Source organism: Aphelocoma coerulescens, chromosome 7, assembly GCF_041296385.1.
Source record: "Aphelocoma coerulescens isolate FSJ_1873_10779 chromosome 7, UR_Acoe_1.0, whole genome shotgun sequence".
NCBI lineage: Eukaryota > Metazoa > Chordata > Aves > Passeriformes > Corvidae > Aphelocoma > Aphelocoma coerulescens.
Genome location: NC_091021.1, coordinates 19271071 through 19280556, shown reverse-complemented (window position 1 = coordinate 19280556; position 9486 = coordinate 19271071).

The following is a 9486-nucleotide window of genomic DNA, read 5'->3' as shown; positions in this document are numbered from 1 at the left end:
GATGGCACCTGTGCTGCACATGCTCTGCAGAGAGCAGAGATTTGTGCAGAGAGCCAGGGGTGAGTCAGTGGCTGAGATCTGCCCTGCCAGAGGCGCGCTGCTGCTGCTGGCAGTGTATGTGCTTAGCCAAACTGACATTATTGCTGACCAGGCAAGATTTCTCCCTCCCTGCCCCACATTTTCAGGTGGCAAAGCATTCAGCAAGTACCTCTTCAGCTAGGATCTATGCAGAAGGCACAGACTGCTGTCAAAATAAAACACTGAACCATCAGTGTAAAACCTTGCTTTAATAAGAATGAGGTCCTACTATATAATACTGAATTATACAAATTCGTCTAAAGTGAAAGTGAAAATGCCTGTTCTAATTCTGATTCTGTCACAGCACTTTGAATTTCAAAGGTCCTACTTTAGCAAAGTTTCCATACAAATAAAAAAACCAAGTGTGCAGAACTTCATCAGAAATAAAAAACTCCATACCAACCTATGTACTAATGTTAGTATAGTATAGTACACCAACTGCAAAGGTGATGCTAGCATACATCTCTGATAATATTCATCAAACTGACAATTTTCAGGCAGATCCCACAAACTCACACTCCTTATTCCCTGAACACAATAGCTAAAACCCAATCAAAGAGGCAAAATTCACCCCTTCTAAGGCTTAACCTAAGCTTCCTTCCCTAATTGAGGTTGCTGTTATGTTCCCTCCCCCGAAGTCTACTTGTTCCACCTCCTCTGCATATAGCAAAGATACACAAGCTTTTATGAGAGGGTTCTGATGATTATCAAAGACTAAAACTTGTTGCTCTTCTATATTTCTTTTAATCATTTTAAAATTTTAATTAATTTTTTGTCATGGAAACCACAGTTTTTCAGGAGTACATGTAATACAAGCACAGCTTTGGTTCTGATACGAGCCTATTAAGAATGAAATCATTCATGTCACCAGAGCTGCATACGAGTGTCCACTGTTCCCAGATTAGGGCTTTAAATGTTCACCTCTATATTTAGAAACCAAAAACCAAATAGCCAGCTTTCCTGATGACTCAGCATCCACACTGACTGCAGAAGAATGTGGATCCCCAGCAGGCCCCTTGCATAAAAGTGCCTAAAAAGTCCAAACATGAAAGTTACGGCTTGTATACTTTTGCAGATTAAGAATAGAAAGACCCTTATTAGCTGTTCTTTAACTTCTCATTCCATACTACCATTTGTTTTAGGAAAAACTTCTAAGCAAACAATCTTTCTCTCTTACCTTACGTTAAATGCCTATTTAAAGAATTCCTTTTTTCTCATGCCTGGACCTTTCTTTAATTGGATGCCAGCCAATTTCCATTTCTCTACCTCCCAGCCTGCTGATGTTCTCTAGGCTCTCATTTTATTTTTATACATACACATATACAAATGTACATGTATGTATATATATAATCTAAGCCCATTAGGCTTATCTTTGGCAATAACTGTTTCGTTGTGGTTTTGTTTTGTTTTGTTTTTAAAAGAAGAAGTACTGAAACTCTCTGGAGAGATAGAAAAGGTTGCTCTAGGCTACCTGGGGGAAAAGTTTGCACGTTCATTGCTGATCTCACCAAACAAGCTGGGCATGAAGTTGTCATTGTTCATGTAGTTACACATGGTTACACATGCATGTTTATGTCAAACTTCTTATTTATTCACTTTATGAATACAACCAGTAATACTTAGATAACATATACTTAAAATATGTAAGTAGTACTTACTTACACTCCACTTGAGAATCCCTAAAAGCTTTATTAAGATAAATCAGAAAGTAGTGTAGCTGGAAACAAGAACATAAAAATTATATGAATTATCACAAGCATACATACAGCATACCTCTACTAAAAAATTTGCTGGTAACACACCAGATAAGACTGTCTTATTCTTGATCTCACGTAAGAAAAGAAAATCCACTGGAAAAAACACTTAGCTAATATTTGCCTGCATTACCTTCAACTATCTGTGACTTCCAAAGAGTGTATGTTTGCTTTCTTTTTTAATCTGATTGACTAATTTAGAAAAAGGAGAATGAACAATCAGAAAAAAATAGAAGCCCAAAGCATATATAAGTTTAGATTATATTTTTTACTGGCATTTACTTTACTGGTATTTCCTTAGAATCACATTATGCAAAGTCTTTTGGTAATGAAATAACACAATGTCTACGAAATGTAAAAACATAGGAAAACATAAAAATGCATTTTCACTTTCTGACAATGCATTAAAAAAAACATTTTTTCCCTTATTGTTTTTTTTTCCTATCTTCACAAACTTTGTTATTTTGGACTTCAAAGGTCTTTTAAGTTTAAGAATAGGCATACTTTCTTACAGGAACTTTCTCAAGTATGTGAGAGAAAAACAACAAATACAAACATGTCTTAAGGATTTTATTATAAATCACTTAATCAATCATGCTTATCTGCTTGGTTATTAAGTTTTATAAAACTTATTACCAACTACAGAATGTTGTAAGACAAAATATTCTGAATATCCTACACAAAAACATAAACACATATGTGAGCAAACCAAATTTCAGCCCTTAAACAAAGTAAGAGTAGTGAACAAAGTATTTTTGTACTTCAATGTTTGCAATTTTATCTTTACAACTAGTATTAGGCCCTGTCATGGATTAACCCCAGCCAGCAACTAAGAACCACCAAGCTGCTCCCTCACTTCCTTCTGGTGGGGTGGGGGAGAGAATCAGGAGGGTAAAAGTAAGAGAACTCATGGGTTGAAATAAAGACAGTGCAATAGGTAGAGCAAAAGCTGTGCACACAAGCAAAGCTAAAAAATTAATTCATTCACTACCTCCCGTGGCCCAGCAGGTGTTCAGCCATCTCCAGGACAGCCAGGGCTCCACCACACATAACAGTGACTTGGGAAGACAAACACCGTATCTCCAAATGTCCTCTCCTTCCTCCTTTTTTCCCCAGATTTATATGCTGAGCATGACACTGTATGGTCTGTAACATCCCTTTGGTCAGTTGGTGTCAACTGTCCTGTGTCCCCTCCCAAATCCTTGTGCAACCCCACCCCAGCCTCCTCACTGGCAAAGCAGTACAAGAAGCAGAAAATGCCTTGACACTGTGCAAGCACAGCTCAGCAATAACAAAAACATCTCTATATTACCAATCTGTTTTTAGCACAAATCTAAAACAGCACCATACCAACCACTGTGAAGAAAATTAACTCTACCCCAACCAAAACCAAAACAGGCACCAATTAACTTGGATTCCAGTTGTGAGCAGCTAGTCAATATCTTGAAGAAGCTCTATAGACTTTAAGAGTCTTCTGGATTTAAACTGACATAAATGATGTCAGAAAATTTGGATCAAAGATTCAAAGACTTTTTTTTCTTTCAGATTTAACCCTGAGGCCTTTTACTAACATTGTTTCAAAGTACAATAAATATTTACTGTTTCTGATACTCTGCCTCAAGCCAATTGATGCAAGAAAAAGAGAGTGATTTAGTATCTTGTATATCTTACAAGCTTAAATATCTTGTGATATAATAATACTTGCATGTTTTGTAGACTGTGTACCATGCAGCCTCCTTTTCCATCTGCTTTCTTTTGCTATTAAAATAATGTAAAAGAAACAGAAACTAAACCAAAGGTTCTTGCTGATTATATTGATTCCTCATAAACTTCAGTAAATGCAGACTTACTACCAGGAGGATTTTGTTCTTCTTTCTTTGTATAAGCTAGCTCAGACTGTTTCTGATTTTAAAAGCAGATCTTATTTCAGAGTTTGGTAACTATCACTGAGGATTTATTCAATTCACTAATATTCACTCTTGAATAAAAAGACGGAATGTTTATCTAAAATAAGATAATGACTATGTTTGTTATAATTTGTATGTCAAGAAAGTCCTGGTCAGTGACTTTCATGGCTTTTTCATATCATCTTTTCTTAATACAAACATCTCCGGTTGTTAGATCACAAAAATTCAAAAGGATTAAATGAATGATTTTGAACAGCATTGTCTGTCATCCTGGGGTTTAGCTCAGCCCATGTGTAAACAGGCTTAGCATTGTCATTGAGAATTGCACCCGTTTATGCCAGGGATTAACATGCCAGAGTCTCTCTCTGTGAAATCACAGCTCCATGCTAAAGATGCAGCTTCTTGCTACTGTTATTCTCCTCTCATTTTAAGTAAATGCATGTTTAACTACAAGCTGCACTGGTAGTTTGCAGGGATGGAGATTAAACCTGAAGTGAGCACAGAAGATTCAACTCTGCTCCACTTCAGAGTAAGAACTGTTTCTCTGAGAAATTATCGCCCACATGCAAGTGCTAGAGTGCAAATCTCTTCCCTAAAATGCCTCACATTGCCTTTTCACTTCACCCACTACTCTTTCTCATGCTCTCCCTGTTGAGTGTAATCAATGTCACTGGAAGCTAAGCTGCCCGATTCCTCAGAACGACACCTGACTACTGCGCTTAGTAGGGAACGTAGCAAACAGAGACATTTAAAATGGCAAAGCTTTTCCTAATGTAAAATACAAGTCTAGCGGTAGCTTTGGGTTCTCTAAGCCCATCTGCTAAATCCTACGCTGCACAACAACCCTTTTATTCAAGTTCAAAGATGCACTCCTCCATTAAACAGCACTTGTTACCTCAGAAGGAAATGGAAGCTAGAGTGTGCCCACTAAAGAAAGAAAAAATTAGTGTTGGCTTTGCAATGAAACCCTCCAAAAGAGACAGTCTCACCCAAGCATAATTAACCAATTGTAACTCTTATAGCAAACCAATTGCTTTCATTCTTTGGCTTTTGGCTTGTACACGTGCCAGTTTACAATTGTAAGTGACAGGGAAGTGTCTTACGGTTGTCTCTCTCCCGCTCTCTCAGGAACTGTACTGAATTTGTCATGCTATATAAAATACAAAGTGCTGTGTGATTGCTACAGGACTACATGTTGTCATGCCAATTAGTATGTTCTCTATTTTTCTACCTTTTCCCCCGCTATCTTTTCTTAATTTGGTAACTGTGTCTACTAGACCCATTTTGTATTCAGGCATATTCTTCAGCTCTACTGTTGAGCTGAATGTTGAGCAATGTTAGGATCTTACAAAAGGTAATGAGAAAGGTTTTAGGATTGTTGTTTCTTTGGTTTTTTTAATTGGAAGCATTAAAAAATCTTGAACAGTAAATATGCAAAATTTCCCTTTCACACATATAAAAATGAAAATGGAAAATCTAACACAATCAGTTTTTGGTAACTCACCAACATTTTAGCCTTGTGAACATTGTGATTCCTTGTTTTTATAGGTCATGGTCATAAGTATATACAATGAAGGTTTGTTGCCTGCCAACTTGACTAATTTACCTTGCTTTTTGTATCATGTAAAGATATAAATTAGACCCTCTAAATACTAAAACATAACATTATATGCCATTCTCACATTGTCTATTATTCAATTCCCTGAGCTGTCTTCATATGAAAATTCCTAGAGACATGAAAAAACGTCACTATTTTTACTGCATCTTTTTCTTCTAGCTGAACAGGACACACTACAGAGAACACTAGACACTGGATTTATGCAGTAGCTGTAGAGCATTCTATTTTTACATCATGCTTAAAAATTTTAACATTTTGGTTGTTTTTATAGTTGTTGTATAGCAGCATACACCAAGTCTGTTTTTTTAATGAACTTAAAATTTAGTTTAGTATCAAAACACAGGAATGCCTAGATTATTCTTAATCTAATTATTTATTAAATTCTATACGTCATCTGTGGCTTTTAGCCTTATTAAGCTAATTCACTTGCTTTCTTAATCTTTCAAGCTCCCTTCAAAATTGTAGCAACCTGATCAATAAAATGTCCTCTGAAAATGAGACTATCTTGTTGCTAACTCCTTTTTCACAGCAACAATTGATAAGGTATCTTTGGCTAACATTAAGTATACAAAGCTTCAGAACATGGATATTAGCTTTAATATTCTTGACATACATTATACCTCAAATAAGCTAAGTTTTCAGCCTCTTGGATAAGAGCTCCTTTGCAACTGTAAGTGTTTTAAAATAACAAAACATATTCCTTCTCTAAATTGCTGTAATCCCAGATGAAGCCTATTATGCTATTTTTCTTTAAGCTTTATTTCTAGTTTATATAAATTCATTTAAGTTCTGTTGAACAGATGCAAGTATAACAGAAATTGATATTCGCAGGCTCTTCATGGTGATAATCTGCATATATCGTCCGGATTTAAATGGGACATCATCAGAACACATGAAGTAAATTTAATTGTTCTACCTTGATTGAACACAATCAGGATACAGACACTTCTGTTATTCTCTGGTATTTGCTTCCCAGGAGGTTAGGAATGTAGCTTCTGTCACTATAGGGTTCTACTTGAAAGAAGGTAAAAACATTGTTCCCTAAGGAGAAAGCAAAAGCAGGTGTATCATACACTTGCCTGCACTGTTGAAAACATGTGCATAGCACACACAAACTACAACAAATTAAACATTCCATCTTTTTAATATATTGAAATACACTGTGCACATATGGATGAAAGAGAAATACTGTAATATTCTGCTAAGATGTGAAAATGCATTACCACTTGGGAGAATGAAAACTTCAATGATAGGTCTTTCTGCCTCCAATCCTTATACCGATGTCTTTGTTTACCCAGATTTCACCCTATTTTTGTGATGAATAGTCCCCTTTCTCTTCTCGCCTCCACTACTTCATCTCATTCATTTCTAGGCCCAAGGTCCTCACCCTGCCACACTGTATCCTGTGACAAATCTTCTCTATAAACCATGCCCACAGTGTTCTGTTCCTCAGTTCCCTGTTCCGCATCTCATTTTTCTTGGTCAGTTTATCCAAGCTTCCTTCTTATCCTAGTTTCCAGAGGAAACAGTCACTCCCTCTCTCACCTGCCTTTGAGATGCATCTTCATTTTTCTCCTCTCCTGCATGGATGGCTCTTCCTTTCAAATCAGGCAAGTTCTCCTTTTAGTTGTTCAGTACTAGCAAAGGGTGAAGGATGGTCTCTCAATGGAGAAGTTTCCTTCTCAGCTCAAAGCCCAGTCCAGGCCTCCTGTATGCCAGGAGGCACAGCTAAAACAAGGAACCTGCTAAGATGCCCATGGCAACCCGTGTAGTTCTTACTGACTACATAAAAAGCGTAATAGAGGAGACTTACACTTGTCCAGATTCTGGATGATTCTTAAGAGAAGGGGAACTGGTATATAACTGATGTAAAAAAATCTTCATGTCCAATCATTGTTCCAAATGTGGAGAGAAGTTTACATATACTGAAAGGCAAAGTGACCTGCATTATTAACAATAGCAGTGTTTAATATTTTTGCAATATGTATACATGTTTTATTTTCAAGGTTGTTCAACCACCCATTATGAAGATGCTCTATGGAGAAGAAATGGTTTATATATGATGTCATATATCATAGACATCATACCCATATTCAAGGACAGGTTGGATGGTGCTTTGAGCAACCTGGTCTAGTGGAAGGTGTCCCTGCCTGCAGCAGATGGCTTGAAACTAGATGATCTTTAAGGTTCCTTCCAACCCAAACCATTCTATGATTCTCTGACACTTGACTTAAAATGATTTAAAATTAAAGCCAATACCACTGTAATTTAGAATCTATACAACTCACTGCATTCACACAAAAAGAAAAAGCAATCTGTACAGAAGGAAATAAAACTCTTTTTTCGATCCTAACAATAACTCAGCCAGCAAACTTTACTGCAAATATATGTGTATATAGCTCCTGGGGAAACTGCTTAGTTGTCCACTACACACAGGAAAAAGAGGAAGCAAACCATAGGTCAGCAGATCAAAGAGCACACTGGAACAGTGAATAAAGTTCACACCACAAATGAAAACGAAGTAGCAAAATTTATGTTAAGTGATTTCCACCAGTGTTAATACAAATTCTGGGGTTGTTTGTTATAAATTTTTATTCATTATTAACCAGCAGAATCGGGAGATTAGCTGCACAGTTTCCAAGACAATAAACTTTTTCCTAGTGTTGTGAGAGTTCCTACTCAGTATGATGACACTCCTCATCAGGCCTGCATTTTGGCTGTCCTCTTCACATTTGGTGGATTTGTGAATACCACACAAGCACCTGCCTTGGTTCTGCTGGGAAAAAGACAACATTTTTTTAATATGAGCCAATTGTTATTGACTAGATACCTCAAAATTAGTGTTGGAAAAAAGCTTGGTCACTTTCTTTACTTTTTAACTGTCTCACATTTGCTTAAAAACTAAGGAAGGTCTAAACCAGTAAGTACCATGGTCAAGTGTCCCTGTACATAAACATCATGCAATACCACCAGTGGAGCTGGGCAAAAAATACACAGTACACATAAAGCAAGCCAAAGCCAATTAAGCCAAAGCTCAATTCTAACAAGACTACCTTTCTCTAATTGCCATTAGGAAGGCCTGCTGAAACAATCAAAAAAACTCCACAAAAATGTAAAGAAAATTTGCAATTACAAATTAAAATGTTTTGTATTTGTAGAATGTGTATAAATTAATTTTAGGTACACATCTGATTAAAGAATTAACTTCATATGTCAAAAGTGAAACTTAAATGCCTTTTTCTATATTAATAAACTAATTTTTTTTCATCCAGAAATTAATTAACAATAAGCAGTTTTAAACTGCCTTTCCTATATACATCTCTTTCTTCTTTTATTTCAGTAGTCCTACTTGCCTAATGTAGATAATTTGGAAGCATTTTAAAAATATGTCTTTGATTAAGCTTTTTGAAAACTGAAATGTCATGAAGTCAAAATACAGAAAGTGCTACTCAGATTCAAAAGTTCTTAATGGGAATGATGCTTTTTTCCATATCCCCTTCTTTGAATCTTACAACTGCTCAGACAGTGGATATTCTACACTTAAAATAGTAGCAATCTTATTACCTCTAAGTCAGGCACCATTATTCTAAAAGAGGCAGTCAATACTTATGCTGCAAATTGTGGAAGAGAAACAGCCGATTTTGCTTAAGGCCATTCAAAATTCAGGGTTTGTTTTTTTGTGATGTCACACTTTTGTTAAACTAACAACATAGCATATTCATATCCTGCCAGAATCAATAGATCTTTGTGAGTGCCAAAGCAAACATTACATTAGCCACTACATATGGAAAATTTTATGTCACACACATGAATAAGACTGCATGATGCTCAAGAACTTACCATCATCACTCCCCTGGAAAATTCTACAAGTGAAAATGATTTGTGCTAGCTAAGAGCTATGTATATTCAAAAGTCACAATTAATAAAACAGAGTAGCAACATATTTAAAATATAAGGAGATATTTATTTATATTTTTCATGAGGATCCTACAATCTCTTACAGTTTTAAGAAACACAGCTGTGTTTTAAACTTTGATTTACACCACAAGAGTTTTATTGCAGGTTACAATAATGCCATTGCTAACCAAAGCTTCCTAAGCCTCTTAAATCATTAACAGTATCTTCCTGT